The sequence below is a fragment of the Poecilia formosa genome, unplaced genomic scaffold (assembly GCF_000485575.1).
Source record: "Poecilia formosa unplaced genomic scaffold, Poecilia_formosa-5.1.2 Scaffold55, whole genome shotgun sequence".
Classification (NCBI taxonomy): domain Eukaryota; kingdom Metazoa; phylum Chordata; class Actinopteri; order Cyprinodontiformes; family Poeciliidae; genus Poecilia; species Poecilia formosa.
The window spans coordinates 1,154,870-1,173,799 of NW_006799994.1; the positions used below are offsets into that span (position 1 = coordinate 1,154,870).

At 34.8% G+C, this 18,930-nt stretch overlaps 1 long non-coding RNA gene across 1 annotated transcript in view; it reads left to right on the forward strand.

Moving 5' to 3' along the window:
* LOC107836398 (uncharacterized) overlaps positions 1 to 15,899 on the forward strand; it is a 34,941-nt gene extending 19,042 nt beyond the window's left edge. The window contains exon 4 of the long non-coding RNA XR_001662283.1: positions 14,049 to 15,899. This is a non-coding gene — a long non-coding RNA (uncharacterized LOC107836398). The remainder of the gene's footprint in view (positions 1 to 14,048) is intronic.
* Positions 15,900 to 18,930: the final 3,031 nt, after the last annotated feature.

An 18,930-nucleotide genomic window follows, 5' to 3' on the forward strand; every position in this document is an offset into this window, starting at 1 on the left:
ACCACAATACAAAATAAAAAAAATGTATGAGGGAATTTGAAACTAAAGAATCGATCTTATTTTGTTAGCATCAATCCGATATCAATAATATTGATATTTTTGGATGAATTTATCCATCTCTAGTTTCTGAACTGTACCTCAAAAAAGATTTTATTTGCACTGAAATAATTTTTTGACACCTAAAGATCAGTTGTTTGATATAGCAAACTTAAATAAATGCATCGGTATCAGTATCAGCGATACTGGCTTTGTTTTTACTTACAGATCAATCACACCTTAGCTTTAATTTCTGTAGCTTTCCCTTAAATTTCACTCATGAGCGCGGTGTACCCCACCTGACTGCACGCTCTGCTGCGGAGCGGTGTCTCTGCAGGCTAATTGAAGTCAACCACAGGGTACTGCTAATGATCAGCCTACTGCAACCCCTCGTTGGCCTGTCGCTTTCCTGTCTGGCATTTAGAAACATCTCTAGGAACGAATAACAAAAAAAAGAGAGAGAAAGAAGCCTAAAAAGACAGGAGAGGTGTCGACGGTGCAGGAGAAGTGACCCAGGTGATGAAGTGACCGCCATGCTGTGCAGGAAGTGGCCGCGTCCGGCTCTGCTCACTTCCGCTCAGTGGACATTATCCGTGGCTCCACTTTCTCTAACAAAAAATCAATATGAGCTGGAGGCGGGAGGACAGGAACTCTGGGTGAGGTGAGAGGATGAAGCACAGGGAGCAGACAAAACGGAGAAAAGCAAAAAACTGATGTGTAAAGGGTCAGAATGGGGTTTATTACCAGATTTAAAACAAACGTTATACAGCAAATATTTCATAGCCAACCGGAAAAGACAGCAGGATGTAGGAGAATAAAAATATGCAAACAAAAATGTAAAATAAAATGTTTTAAACTGGGAGTGGCCAATATGGTTTTATTGCAGTATTTTCTTGAAAAACAATTCCTAATTGAAAAACGCTTCTTTAGGACAACAGTCTCATAAAAAAGTGTGATTTCTATCATTGCATTTAATCATATTTTGGAATTTTTTCATATTTATTGGCGCTTGAGTGACCAAACAATGTGGAAAATAGTCAAACTAACCCATAAAACAGACAGTTTAACAGGTTTTAAATGTCAGTAATTGGAATTTGTTACAACAATAAATCAAAATTCTTATCATAATGAGAAATCTATCTCAATAAATGATAAACAATACGATAAATTCCCAACCTGAGGCCAAACTAAAGAGAAAAGATTAAAAGTTTGCAAAGTCTTTCATAGTAGGTAGATGCATTTAAAACTGAAAAATAAAATCTGAGGGCAGATTAGAAGAGCCTATAAATTTCTTGTACGCTACATCAGCTACTTTATTATTAGTACATAAGTTAAATTAATGCATGTTTTGGAAACATTATATTTTAGATCTGAAATACCCATAACAGATGAGCTGTAGTAATATTTTGGAATTTTTATGAATATAACCAATAAAATTTTAAATATATTAAATTATAGTACAGTTTTTTGTGGAACAAGATGGAGAAATGGCGCATTAAACCTATCATGCAACAATTTATACCTGCTAATGGATAAGGTACCCAAACTGACTCCAGACCAGGGCCCCACATCCTTTAAATCCGGCCCTGGTAGTAAGTACCACACAAATAAAACAAAAGATGAGATTAGAAAGAAATTAAATGAAACAATAGCTACCAAATAAGAATACACAATTAAAAAAATTATAAATAAATATACAGTTGCATTGGAATAAGCTTTAGCTGCACATAATATTTTTTTTTTATTATTTTTGTATATTTGTGGAAAATAAAGGCTGTGTTTGTGAATATGATGATCTCTGATTACACAGCCTCAGCTGGTGGGAGGGAAACATCTATTTAAGCATTTCAGTGTAATAATAAAAATACAGAGACAATTAAAGACCTTTAAATGAATTTTCAAGATTCCTGCAATTAAATCAACAATAAAACTAAGGTGAAAATCTTTAAACGAACAATATTTACAGATTTAAAAAGCCCTTAACCCCAAAGAGGCTCCCAATGGCGCAGTAAAGGCTGCAAAAACATTAAACGGAGCTTTTTACTGACGCATTATCCAATCAGACCCGGCCATGCGGTTTAACTGCTGCAGCCCATTGTAGAGGATGACCCCGCTCTCGGTCAACTGGAGCCTATTTCTGCCATGTGGCATTTAGGTTTATGAGTCCAGCCCTTACCGTTCCCAAATAATGAGCTTTAGGAGTCAAACAAAATGTCCTGGAGGCCACATGGCTCCAGAAAACTGTCTAGCTGTATAAAAGTCTGTGTTTTTAAGCATCTTAAACCCTAAATTCAACACTAATGTCACACATATCCAGCCTAAACCAACTGAAAATAAAAGGAACCTGTTAAGATAATACTTTTTAAATTACAAAAATCTGGTATTTTAACTGTGTAGACTTTTATTGTATCTACTAGTTCTGACAGATTCCATCCAAGGAAAAATTGGTCCGTATTAGAGCTGCAACTAACGATTATTCTGACGATTAATCGGTTTATCGTCAGTATAATACATTAATCAGATTTTTTTAAAACAGCCACATTTTTCATTTAACCACTTAAACTTCACATATAGATAAGGTATAATATTGTACTATACAATATTAGTAATACATTAAAATTCTAGCTAATTCAATTCCTTTTATAAATAAGAAAATAAGGATTTTATTGCCTAAAATGCATTAACAGAGTTAATTTAGTGCACTTGATCATTTATAGCAAAGGATGAATAATTGGATAGCAAACAGTGCTGAACAATTTCTTTATTTTACAAAGTTACTATTAATGTAATTAATTTGATTAATCATTACAGATTTGAACAGGATGAAACCCACAAGGAGTTCTGGGTAGAACAAATTTACAGACAACTAAGTTTTTTTGTATTTTTTTTTTAAAGTGCAAAAGGTATTTATTTTTTCTACTGTTTTGACTTAGTTACTGATCTGGATATGTTGTTCTTTGAGTAAAGGACTTTTTAAAGTCTTTATACTTCACTTAATGTAAATTAGTTTAGATTGTTTTACTAATCGATTAATCAGATTATTTACTCTAGTCCACTTAAAGAACAAAAAAATAACAATGTAGACTAAAAAGGAGAAGCTAATTTAGTGTCTGTGTAGGGAAATACGCCTTTGTTCATGCGACTCAGGACTCAGTAACACCTGTGGTGTAAATATAAAGTGATTCAGGAGAAGATTTCTGCTGTAAATCCCAGCGGACGCTCTCCACTTTCACTCTGTGGGTTTGAGGATTTAATCTGTGAGTTTGCTGCATCTCCACTCAGCACGACTTCGTTTAACATCGCCGTACTGCATTGACGCCTCGTTAGCGGCGTAGTCCATATGAAGTGGCACCATGAATTAAAATAAACTGTTTGGGCTCTGGAGAAGCTCTCTTTATGTTCATCATTAACATTAAATCTGAACCTATTTGAATTAATCATCGTGAGCAAATAGCTAATGATTAAATTAGCTCAACATACATGTTAAGGGAAATTATTCATGTTGGATATGGAATATGATAAAAGGGTTTTTTGGGGTTTTTTTTGCTTCCACCCACTCTGCTATATAAGAATTAAATTTCTTCAACAGGCCTTGACAACCTAATTGAACATTAGTCTAATATAGAGCATTACCACAAGAGAAATGAAAGCCTGCTGTCCTCGAACACTCACAGCTTCATTGTGAACCCTACTGTCTTCTCCCGGTTATTTCGTGAAATGGCCTTCCTTCCCAAGTGGAGAGCATAATTTCGCCTTCTCTAATGACATCGAACTATTCACCAAGCTACCCTTAATTGTTGGACCAGAGCTGGGAGAATAATAGTACCAAGCTTTTCTCCTGCAGTGTGTCCCGAGTCCTCCAGGGTTGCCAGATCTGACAGTTTCCTGCCCAAAAGCAACGTAAAACCAGTGCAGTTAGCAAAAAAAGCACAAATCTCAAACTCTAATGAAATTCATATAGATAGCAGATATAGTTAGACAGTATATATGTAGGCCTGTCACAGTAACACAATTGGCTGGATGATAAATTATCCCAAAAATTATTGCAATAAGCGATAATATTGTTCTTTTGACACCATTTTAAAGTAATATGGCCTAGTAGTAATGGTGTAATAATGCAGGAAAACATTCTCAAATGTCAAAACATCTTAAATTTTTATGAAAATTTAACACTGGAACTGGAAGAAATTATAAAAATCCAAAATGAATAAAGAAAGCAACATATAAAATGAATTATGAAGTCTATGTAAACAAAATTGTCCTTCAAAAAAAAAAAAAAAAAAAGGCTAGTTGTAACTGAAGCACCAGACTGAAGACTGTCATCATCACGTTTTTGGTAGAAAAAGGGAAAAATAGAAATTATTGAGCTCGTTTTAGGGGACAACTGACAGATAAGAGATATTTTATTGTAATTCATTGCGCTGCTGTGAACTAGGAGCTTTTAGATCAAATACGTTTCATTAATCAGCATTATGTAATATCAACGCAATAAAATTTTCAGTTTAATCACGTTAACATTGACAGCCCTGACATACGTGTAATCTTGTGTCCCAAATGTCATCGACTGAGGCGTGTCACGATAATATTTTGCTGGAAAATAAATTGTTCCAGAAGTTATTGTGATAAACGATAAAATTGCTGTTTTTAGATCATTTTCAAGTAATATAATAGCAATTGCATAATAATGCAAGATCTCAAAGATCAATAGACTTTAAATTCAAAGGAATGTTTAACACTGGGACTGGAAGACAAATATCCAAAATAAATAAAACAGAAACAACAAATAAAATGAATTACGAGTCTCTGCAAATAAAATTGTCTGTCAAAAAAGGGCTAGTTTAGACCAACGCATCAAAAACACCAATTTTGGAAAAAAGAAAAATCATGCAAATGGATATTACTGAGATTGTTTTAACTGATCATGTTTATTGTGGCAAACCTGTCATCTTCATTCAAGATATTTTTGGTTGTCCTTTATTATATTCTGACCAGAACCAGATCCAATTACAAAATTGTGTTTTATTTTTCCGACAGCAGAATATAGAAAAAAGATTGTAATGGAAACGCAGCCAGTGAGGCCTTTGAGCCACGGGGAGCCCATTATTTTCTAATATGCTTTTTTTAAAATGTGAAAATTAGACGCATGCTGGATGTGGAGCTAATTCCTAATGTGCCATTCTGCATGTGTGCGACCGTATTGGTGGGTTTAACCAGACCGCATGTCTTCGTGTGGCCATTGCTAATGTTCCCGGCTAATACGTGTAACTCAGTGGCTCATGCTGGATGTTAATGAGCCCTGAGAAGGAAAGGAAAGGAGAGCAGGAGGTCTAATGAACTCATAGCTCGCCCTGCGCTGTCACTCTCCTGCTCAGCTCTGTGACCTGGACAATGCAAACGCATTGTTGCTGCGGCTTTGTGGCGTGCCAGCCCAGGCAGCCGGCACCCCAGTCGACAGTCAATGGGCTCCCTGTAACTTAAACTTGCCGGCGGTTTCAGGGCCAGCACAGGCAGCTGTCATTCTGAGCATTGTTGGCTGTTGACAGCAGCCGCTGATGAGAGCATTCAGAAGAGAGGAGAGGCAGAAAAACTCAACACGGCGCGGTGCAAAGTGGTGGCTGCACGAGTTCGACCGAAATAATCCAGATTTTTTTTAATCTTAATCCAAAGAGATGAGGCAGCAGTGAAGTTAGACAGAGGAGGTAAACTGTTCAGACGGAGGAAAACAAGTTACATATTACATCTATCAGAAAGAAGAGGTTGATTGGTTGTATGGTAGCATCTGGGGCCGCTATATTTATAAATTTTGAAAAAATAGTAAATTACAAACACAAAACAGAGTGAAGATCTTATTTTGCAAGATTATAAAAACGGCAGAAAAAATTCACATTTTTAAGGAAAGTTACATGTCGGACGACCACACAGGCATGAAGAATTAAAAAATGATTGTTCATATTACATCTATCGGACATACATGTTTGATTGTTTGTATGACAGGATATGAGACTGTAAATAAATTAAAATATGACCAAAGTGACTCATATTGAAATTAAGGCTTAATAGTGGGGGGGAAATCAGTTTTTACAAACAAAACACATTGTGCAAGTTTTTATTTTATTTTTTTTTTATTTTTTTGCAAGAATATATAACTGCAAAAAGTTTCAAATAGAGATGAGTTAACATGACTCAAAGAGATGAAGGAAAGTTATGCAGTAAGATGATCACAAAACAATGAAAAAACAGTAAATTTTGTTCTTATATCTATCAGACAGAAGTGGTTGAATAAGACTTGGGGCTGTAAACAAACTAAAATCTGACTTACGTTAATTATTTGTAAATTATGAAATTATAGTGAAAAAAAACAAGCTATTTTTACAAATAGAAATAGGGATAAATTTTCTTTGTCTCCAAAAGACAGAGGAAAATTAGGATGACCACAGGTAAGAACAATTTAAAAAGTTGAGTAAACTTTGTTCATATTACATCTATCAGAAGTGGTTGAATAAGACATGAGGCTGTAGACAAACTGAAATCTGACTGGAGTGACTTATTTGTAAATTATTAAATAATAGTGAGAATAGAATTACAATTTTGTAATTTTGTACAAAATCACAATTTTGTACAATTGAAATTGTACAATTACAATTATTGACTTCATGGTCAACGGAAACGCAGCTACTGTAAACAAAACTGTTCATTTAGGTTCTTAATATGTATAACTTAATGCCCACTAATTGTTGTTTGTCAATCGCAAATAAACTCCAGATGAAGAACAGTTTAATGTGACTGAGCTAGCTAACCACAGTGTTGCTCATCATGGCGAGACAGGAGATCCAATCGATTCACAGGCATGTCCGATTGATATTTAATTGGAAAAACTAACTGCAAAGCATTGATGAATCAATATTTTTATCTACACCGATTACCGAGAAGAAAGTTAACAAGGTAGGCTCAGATAGCTTAGTGCTAGCTACCACACTGTCCGCAGCCAGAAAAAACTACCTTTCACCCAACGCTGCCTTCTTTTCATTTATTTTGAGTCCTCTGCATTTCAACCATCGTTTACGTTTCTCCACACTTTATCAAAGAATATTGAGATCAAACTCCCGGGACATCCTCACCTTCTGTCCTCACAGGCTCTTCAGTAGTGATGGGCTCTCTGAATCCAGGCTTCCAGGCTTGTACCGAGTAAAAAGGGGGCGTGGCCGATGAAGCCCCGCTTCGAGGCTTGTGTTGTCTTGCTGAAAACCACGTGACTGGCAACAAACGAGGCCTCGCATTGCCTGGGTGACGTGACTGCTTCATTTTGCGTGTCGGTTTTCAAAATAAAAGCGCGATGAGCCTTGCTGTGTCATGGGTTGTTGTCCATTTGGTCGCGCATCAGAGGATGATGTTTGTCTTCAGTGGCCAAATAAAATGAACATTGACCAACATATTTGATGTGTATTAATGGCACTCATCAAAATGTTTGTTACTGGTTTTCTCAATTGTAGATTATGTTGTTTCTTTAATAACTATATCTTTGTGATTTTATGATGTAAATCTTTTTGAACTGCATTGTTGCTGAAACGTGCTACACAAATAAACTTGATTGTCTGAAATGGAGCCAGCAAGAGGAAAATCTGACATCTGGGAATACTTTGAGATTATCCTCACAATAAAATTCTTTTTAGATAACAATAATTAACCCTCCACCTCCCAATTTCTCACCTTCTGCAAAGTTCCACTATTATTTGTAGTCTGATTAGCAAAGATATATCAGTCTTGCACAGCAGAAACAGATTTAATCTTGTTGCAGAACTAAAATTCAACATGTAGCCAAATATGAGGGATCAGAGCCAATTAGAAATCCAAGAAAAAGTGAACGCCCCAACAGACACTGCACTCTCAAGACATTAAAACATCAATTGTCTTTATTGTCAAATCCATCTATGACATAAAAGAAAACCCAACACAACCACTAATGTTCAACATAAACCAGGATTAGATTGGTTACAAATCATTTTAATAATTAAAACATATGACAATTAAATATGGTTTCATTGATTATCCTGTTACTAAACATGAGTTTGATGAAAATTTTGTGACAATATTGCATTTAGTAATTTTTGGAAGTATGATCCAACTGAGTGACAAGACTGTTACAGTTTCACCGGCAGATGTCACTATAGAGCAATGAATGAAGCATCGAGTAACGAACCTTTTTGCAAAGCAAAGGGCTGGAAAGGTTCATTGCTTCATGAGGCTTCATTTGCCCATCACTACTCTTCAGATGTCGCCATTCCGTCTGTCTGCGATGTCTGTATGTCGGAACATCTGCGTAACCGTGACGTCATTCGCGGTCACTGCCGTAGTCACAAAATCGGATTAAAAAAATGACGGTTATGACCGACTGCTGACAAACACGGAAACCAACGCTACGTGATTCAAATAGATTGCACTAGCAAATGTAGGCACAGGACTTATTTGCAAATTTCCACACATATGTGTTGACTGTTTTGGAGTGGCTATACTGCTACATCTCCACTCATGTTTTTTGGACAATAATGAGATTATTGTCCAAAAAACAAAATTATAATAATAAACAACAGTTTCTTGGCAATTTCTGAACTTCGTTTACTCTAAAAATATATATATTTTCTTCTTGGTGGGTCTGTAGCAAAAACTTACTGAAACATGACTTAAAATTAAAAATGTATTAAAAAGTGACATAAAAAAGCCTAAGAGATCAAAACGTGATTTTTGTGTAATTCATTTTTGTCTTTATTTCCATCTATATGATGAAAATACATTGTGAAATATCTTCTTCTAGGCTACAAATCACCTCAGATTCAGGATAAGCAAAACGTTAGCAATGCTGCAGCCAATTTAATCACTTTTTAATCACATTTAGACACCAGTAAACATGTTTATGTGACTGGTCACTTTTAATTTTTTACCACCATTTTTAAACTTTCTGCTAAAAGCAACCCACACCTCTTGATTTAATATTAGCAAAAAAATAAACTGCTTTGCAAAATTATGTCATGCTGTTTTTCAAATTCAAATGACTTTTTTAATCCCTGAACAAACAAAACGTGGAGAACACAAGACTTTAAAAGGCTAAAAAGGCAGAGTATGTTTTTAACTAACATTCAAACTGGAGCACAGATCGTCTTGTTTGTGACAGTTTTCTGCTGTTGATTTAACGAACCTCACAAACAGTTTTCAAGTCCAGTGATTACGATAGTTTCTTGGCAACGCTGGAGCTTGATGACACTGAAGGATAAGACGCACGACACTCTGTGTCTGTCTTCCTTTATTTTTATTTTTCCTGGAGAGGAGTATAAATGAAGACCAGCGAGAGCAAAAAAGGGAAACCTCATAATGGACAAAAAGCTTTAGATAGTTAGCAATCAGGATGTGAAAACCAATTACAGAAGAAAACTTAAGGGTTTTACTACAGTTTTCTTGTGAGAGCTGTAATTTCTCAGTCATCGAAGGCTTTTAGGCTCATTTTTATCACAGAAACCAGAGAAATCCATTTATCCTCCTCTTTGATTTTAGACATCAGTCATAGATGCCAGGGGGTGGAAAGAAATACAAATATTCTGCTTAATTTTTGTGAAATTTAAAGTAGAATTTTAAATTATACATTGAACAACTTTTGCTTCGGCTCCTTCTTAGTGGGTTTTGGACTGAGCCATGACAGGATCCTGTTGAAAGAAATGTTAGTTTTATTTTATTTTTTTTTCTCTTTAACCTTATTTTTACCCATTGAGATTAAAACCTTTTGTTCAAAAGTTTTAACTGTCACAAAGTAGTCAAGAGTGATATCAATTAATAATGAGAAGATAATATAGTAAAATGGTTTTATTTTCTTCAATAAAAAAGATAAATTGAACTATATCTTAGGCAATGTAATGATTATATATCCCAAGAAAGTATCAAAGTATTTAATAAGAACATTTGACATGTAAAGGTAGAAAAAACACAATTTTGTAATTGTGGCATTTAAATTAAATAAATAATTAAAATCCAACGTGAATAAGTTTGTTCACATGATGAGTCATTTATACTCATGTTGCATCATCATCCTCCTACCACTTCCTGTCGTCTTCTTCATCATTTCTGACAGTAATAACATCCTGTTATTGATTGCAGTTTTTTTTTTTTTTTTTTTGCAAAATTCGCTTGTTTTGATACGTTTGAAAAACCACCTCAATCCTGGCGCAAAACTGTTTTTGGAAATTACAACGTGTCTATCTTGCAAATTTATTTTTGTAATTCCAGTTTGTGCAACCTCATGGTAAATAGAAATGCAGCTGTTGAAAACGAAGGTTATTATATTTAACTATAACTAACGAAATAACAAAAAATATAATAAATTTAACTTAAATAACGGTAATTAATGGGGGAAAACTATTAACTAACTGGAACTATATTTTGGAATTATAAAACTAACTAAAACATACTGAAATCATAGATATAGCATCTTTAATGTTCATGTTTATGGATCTATTTATTAGCCATTTGAGCTGAAACAAGCAGTTTTACGTAAGCTGCAAATCACAGCACTCCATCTCCCTACTCCTCCTGGTGACTTGTAGTTCGCAAATGGCGACAGCAAAAGTTGTGAGAAAACGCCTTTTGGTTGTTCAACAATAATTTAATAAATGTTTGAAAATGGTGTCTTCTGTTGAGTGTTCATTAGCCAATCGGTGTACACATAACCACAATAATTTGACATTTTTGAATTAATAAAACAAGTAAACAACCTCTAAAAATTAATTAAAGCTAACTTAGACAAACAAAAAGTCACAATGAAATAAAACACTACAGTGTAACAAAAAAACAAAATCTATTATAACTCACTGAGCTGCTTTTGAACACGTTTGGCTGGAGAAAAAAAACAGCTTTAGGCAGGCTGTTAAAATTCAGGCGGCTTTTCACAACATTTGGCGAGTTTTTATAAATGTTTCAGAGGAAAACTCTTTTGAAATAGTTGTCATTGTGTGGCAGAAAGGCACAAAACCTTTAATAAAAGGCTATACTATTGCACTTATCTTATTTAATTTATTTTGAAATCTCTAGATTCTGTCGAATGTGAGATCACCAATAATTAGTCATTGATTAGTCAAGTGTCAGTATTTAATAGTATTCTAAAACAAAAATCCCAGTGCAACGTCGTGATTTAAAAGAACATATCACCAGAAAAACTAAAGTTTGATTGGGAACATAATCACTACATTATTCCCACAAATTTGAACTGGAATTGATGTGCGCCATCTTGGTAGGCCAGCGCAGCACATAGCATAGCAGAACCGTGGCTTTGAGACCAACGAAAAGAAAGTATACTGACACTCTTTACCAAGAGAAATATTTATCAACAAAATGACTGCTATCGGGATCGACTCGTATGACACGGAGAATGGAAACATGTCAGATGATGTGGCCAACCTGACTCCGATCTCCTGCTGCGATAAAGTTAACTAGCTAGTGAACATTAAGAACATGGAGATGCAAACAATCAATATTTAAGCGACTTTCTGAAGGACGTACAAACTCTTTGTGTGAGTAAAACGGTTCTGGTGACTGGCATTCAGTACAGGTGGTAACAAACATGTAGGCTCCATGTCCGTCTTAGCTAGCAGGTAAAATCTACAGCTAAGCTAATTTTGCTAACTCGCCAGTAAGAACTACAGTAAATATCACTCATATTTATCTTAAAATTACACAGATGTGGGTATAGTTCTCAAAAATTGTAATTGAGTAACAGTTGTAATGTACTTACATTGTTTATCAGATAGGAACAAGGTGAGAGCGAGTTTTAAGCTTGCAACTTGCTTATTGTTGTCATAGCAACTCCATAGCAGCCAAGATGGCTGTCAGATACAAAGTTCACAGAAGTGTAACATCACAGGAGAACTATGAATTAACCAAAGTATGGAAAGAAAACTACAAGTAAAAACTAAAACTCAACAATATTTGTTTCAAACAAATTCAAACTAAAAACAAAAAGTCACAACAAAATGAAACCATAGTGAAAAACTCAGAAAAGTAAAACTGCTTTTGGACACATTTGTCTGAATGAAACCAGTGACAAAGCAATTTCCAGAACTAAACATTTCTGTAAAACATGAAGTTTTTCTCCTCTTGAAGTGAATTTTAAATTATATATGATGAACTTGAGGAGCCTCTTTTGCTTTGGCTCCTTTAATGGGTTTGGGATCGGACTGAAAGGTTCTGGAGAGCAGATATGAACGGGGAGGTACTGATGCAAGGATGGAGGTTGCTAAAAAGCTGTGTGTGTGTGTTTGTGTGTGTGCGTGCATGTGTGTGTGTGTGCGTGCGTGTGTGTGTGTGTGTGTGTGTGTGTGTGTGTGTGTGTGTTAAGAGCTCTTATCCCCCGCGCAGTAGAGCATGGAGTGCTGCACTCCCCGACCCTGCCGGTCATTTCATCTACTTCCAAATGTCACGGTGTCACAGACCTTTGTTAAAATCAGCAAGCAGGGCGATCATGTGTGTGTGTGTGTGTGTGTGTGTGTGTGTGTGTGTGTGTGTGCGCGTGTGTGTTTCTGAGTCAGAAAAACGCAGTAACTGTGTGTTTACTGCTGCTCTAGTCGCATTAAAACCATCAAACTGAGCAAGATGGCTGCCACTAAGACGTCTCAATTAAAGAAAAGAAATTTATGAGACGTAAAATAAAAATGTAGCGAAGGAAGCAGCAGAGATGTTTATTTTTTAATTTTATTCTCTATTCTTGTTTGGAAGAAACAATTGATTTTTGGCGTTAAAGGGGAAAAGGAAGGGAGGTCAGCGAGGCAGCGGAGGTGATATTAGCAGGAAATAGGTTGGGGCAGGGAACGCTGTAGGCGAGCTGCATCTAAACAGGCTATTATCATTCATTTACAGGAGATTTCACATTCACCACACAACCTGCACAAACTGCCTATTTTTATATCCAGTTGTTGTTTTTACTTTAATTTCCGTTTTTCTTCACTCTGTTGATTTTGTTGTTTTCTGTCCGTTTTCATCTCTTTTCTTTATCATTATTTATGCTGCCTTTGCTCGTTTATTTAAATATTCATTAATTCACTTTTTTTTCTACACTTAAATGTAACTTTCTTGTTTTACATCATTTATTCATAAATACTGATAAATATTTACTTGTCCGACTGAGAAATTATTATTTTTCACTTGTTATAAGTGAAATAATCTGCCGGTGGAACGAGTATTTTTCCATCCATATTTGGGAATTATTAACTCTGTAACAGCTCCTATTCTTCACATTGTATTTCTATTCTGTACATATATCTATTTACTATATTTATAACTGTTAACTCATCCCTTATGACAATTTATTTTAGTCACGTGATTTTATTCAGTTATTTTATCTTTTTTGAGTGCCAACAAATTTTCGCTGCAGGAATAAAATGATAAATAAAATTCTTGAATCCTTGAAATGTCTTTTTATAAGTGACATAATCTGCCTTCATAATGTTTATAGTCATTATTAAGGAATGATGGACTGAAAACAAGCTACTATTAAAAGTCATTTGTAAGTTAGTTTTGTCTTATTTGAAGTGTAATAAAATATTTGAACGGGAAACTATGCAAAAATACTTGCTTTTTTTTCTCTTGTTTAGTGTCAATAATTTCTTAATATTGATGAAAAAATCAATATTCTAGTGGCAGATTATTCCTTCCTTAAATCTAATTTTCCTTCCAGTTCTTGTTTCAACACCATATTTTTTGCTCTACGTATTTGTTTTCATTTCCTTCCCTCCTTTTCTTGACCTCACCTTTTCTTTTTCCCTCTTTATCCTGCAGAGATCCGGTTTTATTGGCACAGCTTTGGAGAACCAATACCAGCAGATTAAACCGCTGTCCTTTTTTCCTCTCCTTGTTTTTATTAAAGCACCGCGGCTCAGACCGGGCCTGCGTTTATGCGTGTGATCGCACGTGCGTTGCAGTAATCGGCGCATTATTATTATCACACTCTCCTAAATTAATTCATCTCTCCCTCTGTACAGTATGCCGGCGTTTGCATCAACAAATGCAGATCCCGAGTGCCTTAATGTCCCTGGATGTTTACACTGTGTGATGACTGAATGAAGAAACTGTGATTCATGTAATGAATGCGATGAAATAAAGTGCAAACACATTTAGTCATCATAAGGTGCCGAGTGCGTTTGTTTACGTGTTTATGTGATTAGAAGCACTAATAGCTTCCACTCGCTCTCATGTTTGCTCTTATTGTTTCATTTTCAGATCCAGTTTTTTTCTCCACAGGTGAAAACTGACTAGTGTGACACGTTGTGGAAGACTAGTGATTTTGTTGTTGTAAATTAACATTTTTGGACAACAAGTCACAGTCTACCTCAGTGTTTCCCACCCAAACGTCCATTTTTCCCATTCAGTTTATGTCTCTTTTCTTCCTGCTAACTGCATCTATACAATTATAATCAGCCCCCTGCATTTGTTACGTCTGCCTTGAATACCCTTGTTTTTATAAGTAACGTGTGTTTACTGGTGGCTGAGAACATCTTAATAATGATTTCTTCCATCAGTAGGATTCTGAAAACGTTTCTCCACCCACTCCTCCACAAAGAAGATGATCGCTTCAGAAAACGACGGATGAAATCGGTGCATCTTCAAAATGCAGCGTGCAAAGTTTAATAATCTGAATGTTTTCCTCTCACATCCAACCGTCATTAGGCTGGTTTTCATGTGGCTCTTCACCCTGGGTGCCACTGCGTTAGGGGATAACATGAAAATCACAAAAAAGTCTTCTGTTGTTTATTTACTTGTTGAGATTAAAACTGACATTTTCACTCCTTTTTTTTAAAAAACACATTTAAAGCTACCAGCCTGACTCACCTTTGACATAGTTTATCACCTTTAACAGCATATCCTGGTCAGTTTGTATTAATTCCATTAATTCATTAAAAATTATTTAGTCAATATAAAAACAATAATTCCCAAAACAAGCTTTCACATGCATGTGTCGCTGATGACATCACAAAAGGCACACAGCAACAGATCAGAGTTTAAAACCTGTTTTGAGTTTAGCCATAAATCAATTTGATCGATTAATTATATGTTCTGTTTTTGAAGGTTTAATTTTTGGAAAACCTGAGATTTAACTGGTGATTCCTGTCAGGTTAAGCACACAAACCAGTTGTCCCAGTGAAATAATTTTAGATTCTAGATGGGCCCAAAAAAAGTAAAACCAAATAAATGTTCACAACCTGATTGAAAAATATCTATTTTACTAATAAGTAATAAGCTAATGGCAGGTTTATCCTGCCTAGACGAATGTTAGCATGCGATAGCATACAAAATGTCTGAAGGCACAAACAAGTAGAGGTTTAAAACAAGTTTACAAGTAAAAAATGGAAATTTAGTTTAACACCTCAAAAATGCTTTTAAAGGTAAAACAAATGTCAAAAACATGCAATAGAAACTGTGTCTTCTGTTAGGAATTTGGAAAAAAAAAAAAAAAGAAAAACACAGCCAAATTTGAGCTAATATTATTGTTAGTGTTTGAGATATTAAAAAAAAACTAATATTGTTGGGGAAATCTTTGAGATTTTTGGGAAAATAAATGCTATTTTGTAAAATTAGTGTTGAAATATCGCCCCCTACTGGCAGCTTACGGGTAAGTTTGTGTTTCTCTGTTTTTCTGCTTGTAAAATTGCCAAATATATATAAATATTCCAAATATTGCTGATCAGATCAAGTTTCCCATCTGATCTGACATTTTTATTAATCCGTTGGGAATGGTTTGAAATCTCCGACATATGAATAAAATCTCTGTAAATCAACATGTGACTGTCATAAACTGTTAAACACTTTCAATAAAGAACCCTGATAATCTCCTATGACTTATCTGTATTTATTTATTCTCTTTTGTTTGATTTATTATGTTAATTAGCTAAAGGTGTAATATTTGCATAATAATAGAAGATGTTATTTACATGTAATGGACCTCAAATTCGTAGTTTTTGTTTTAGTAAAGTCATGTTTTTAGATTATTGCTGGAAAAATTTCTCCTGTTTTTGTCTATATGTGAAAGACCCGAATGCAGGAATAAATAAGTACTCCAATAAAATAAAGATAAAAGATATTACAATAATTTCGCTTTAAGAAATTGTATTGATAGGATAGTTTGGCTGAGTTTTAGGATTCAGATAACTTCCTGTTTTCAAGCTTGGAACAGAACTAAATAGATAATTAGGAAATGCCTTTTCCTCCTCTGGACTAAAAAAAGTGTCCTTCTGAAATTTTTTATTTCTTTTTTCTCTATGGACAAAAAAAAGCCCTGAAGTCTTTTTTTCTTTTTTTTCTGACATTGTATTTATTATGTTTGGCTCAAGATATAAAGTGAGATAAAAAAAAAAAATTTCACGCTAATGCAACCCGCGGTTTGATGTGGACACTTGGTGCCCTTTTTTCCACTTGAGCACATGACCCTTAAATATTCTGTATACGCCACTGTTAAAAATGTCCTAAAATTATGATTTTTTTATTATTGTTATTTTTTTAAGATGTAATTAATGTTTTTGTACTACACCACCACAAATTATTGATTTCCAGGTCGCTTTGTTTGTATTTAAATAAAATTCCTGATAAAATAAGTTTTGTTCTTGTTGGTAAATGTGAAACAGCTCGCAGGAAGTTTCCTCCAGACGCTTGATTGCTGCTCGACGTTGGATGCCGCAGACCTGCGTGGCGGGGGAAAAGTTAGATCGTGTTTGCCGGCGGCATGACTTGTTTACGATTGGCGCTGTGTACATTTCTCACCTGTATACCTGGAAATAAAGCGAGAGCCATGCAGGCCGAGCTGATTAATGCGCATATTCCACCCCATTGTACGTCTCAGCCAGACTCCGACTGCGGCAATCAATTCAATCAGCGGCGCTTATGAAGCCATTACAATCTGGCTGAGAGCAGGCGGGGGCCGCATCCTTCCATTGGCCTCCCAGTAATTACTGTTTAGGCAAAAAGGGATGGATGGAGGGATAGACTAATAAAACACATCCCTAATGACTCGCATGTGACTATGAATATGCATCGTCTGGGCGGTAAAGTGTGGGTGTTGTGATGTTTACAACCCCTGACCTGGGACTGCGAGAAGATGTTTACTGCTTGGTTTTAACCCTCCGGCGTCCATCTTTGAGGCGCAGAAATTACATTTTAATATGGTTTCTTATGAGAAACGCAAAAAATAAAAGTAAAAATTAAAACCAAGCAGAGGATTTAATGAAATTTGTTTTTTTCGCCTCAGTTCATTGCACCGGATTCCTGGAATTTTAAAAACATCAACTTCAGGAGTCAAAAGAATAAAGTAATGTAAGAATAATGTGGTAGTTTTAACAGAATAAAGTCAAAGGAATGCAGCAATAACGTATTTAAAAGAATACAGTAGTAGAAATGTGAGAGTAAAGTCATAATAATACAAAAATAAGTAATAATATGACATAAAAGTAATATTGCGTAGTAATGAGAACAAAGTTATAATAGTAGGAGAATAAAGTCGTAATATCACAAAAATAAAGTCTTAATAATGCGAGAACAGTTATATTATTAGAATGAAGTAAAATATTACACAATTAAACTTATAAGATAGTTTTCTAGTTGTAACTGTAGAATATTTATCAGTTTAATCCAAAAAAATGTTTCAGACTCCATACATAAATATTTAACTCCTTCATATCTTAAAACCTAATCAGCTTAAAAGGACTTTGTGTTGCTAAAAAAACTATTTTCAGTTTTAGAAATAAAACTTAGCGACTCCAACAGAAAGTGATCAGAAATGAAACAGAAGATAAACGCAGCTGGTTTTGTTTGGATGATTTGCAGCTCTTTTCTGCCCCCTGCTGTCGACAAAATGTAATTTTAGTCATAGTTATTTCCTCTCCTGCAAAATTTATGGGAAATTTTTTTTTTTTATCTGCAGCAGTGCAATCTCACTGAGCAGGAAAACCCAACCTTTAATTCAGTTAATCACAACGTTTTTCCTTTACAAAAAATGCAATGTTAGTTTAATCACAGAGACATTGTAGCTGATTCTGGTTATCAATCAAATATATATTAAAAAAATAAAATTTACTTTGTGAATTTTTATGCAGCAAATAAAAACAGGACACGATTCATATGCATATGGATGTATTTTAATAAAAATAATTCTGTCACAATTAAACAGAATACATTATTTATCTTTAAACATGTTTCCAATACTTTTTTTTTACAATTATCATTTTTCCTTTTTTATTGTTTTAAAGTTTTTAAAGTCATGCTAAGTAGATAATAACTCATTTCACAATGTTTTTTCTCTTTTTTTCTTTCTTTCTTTTTTTTTTTTTTTGCATTTTTTTATATATTTAGGTAAAACTCAAAAGTCTCCCCCCAAGAAATAAAAACAAAATGAAGGTAGAAGTCATTTGTGCATCGCTCGTCTGCATGGTCAGATCAGTTTGAGCATGGAGGGGAGGACAGAGGTCAGAGGTCAAACTGAGGAAGGCGAAGTGAACCTCATGCTTTGCTTTTAAATAAAAACAGGAACAGATGAGAGGCTGAAATCACATTTTTGTGTTTTATTACCTACTTGAACATTTGAACAAGCCTAACATAACGGATTACTTTGGATCTTTGAAGTGAAGTTCTCTAATCTGGATTATTACTGCAATAAATTCAGATGGAGGAACCAGATTAGGGCTGAGCAATAAACTCTCATTTCTTCATACCGGATCTGATTTTCCAAAAATGTGTTTGATTAAATAGATTTTTTGCTCAACACCAGAGGAAAGCTAACAGTCTTTGGCTTCAAACTGATGTAAAATTATCGGATTATCACCCACTGATAGCCTCGTTTTTAACAGCCAAATTCAGCATAAATATCACAATAACTGC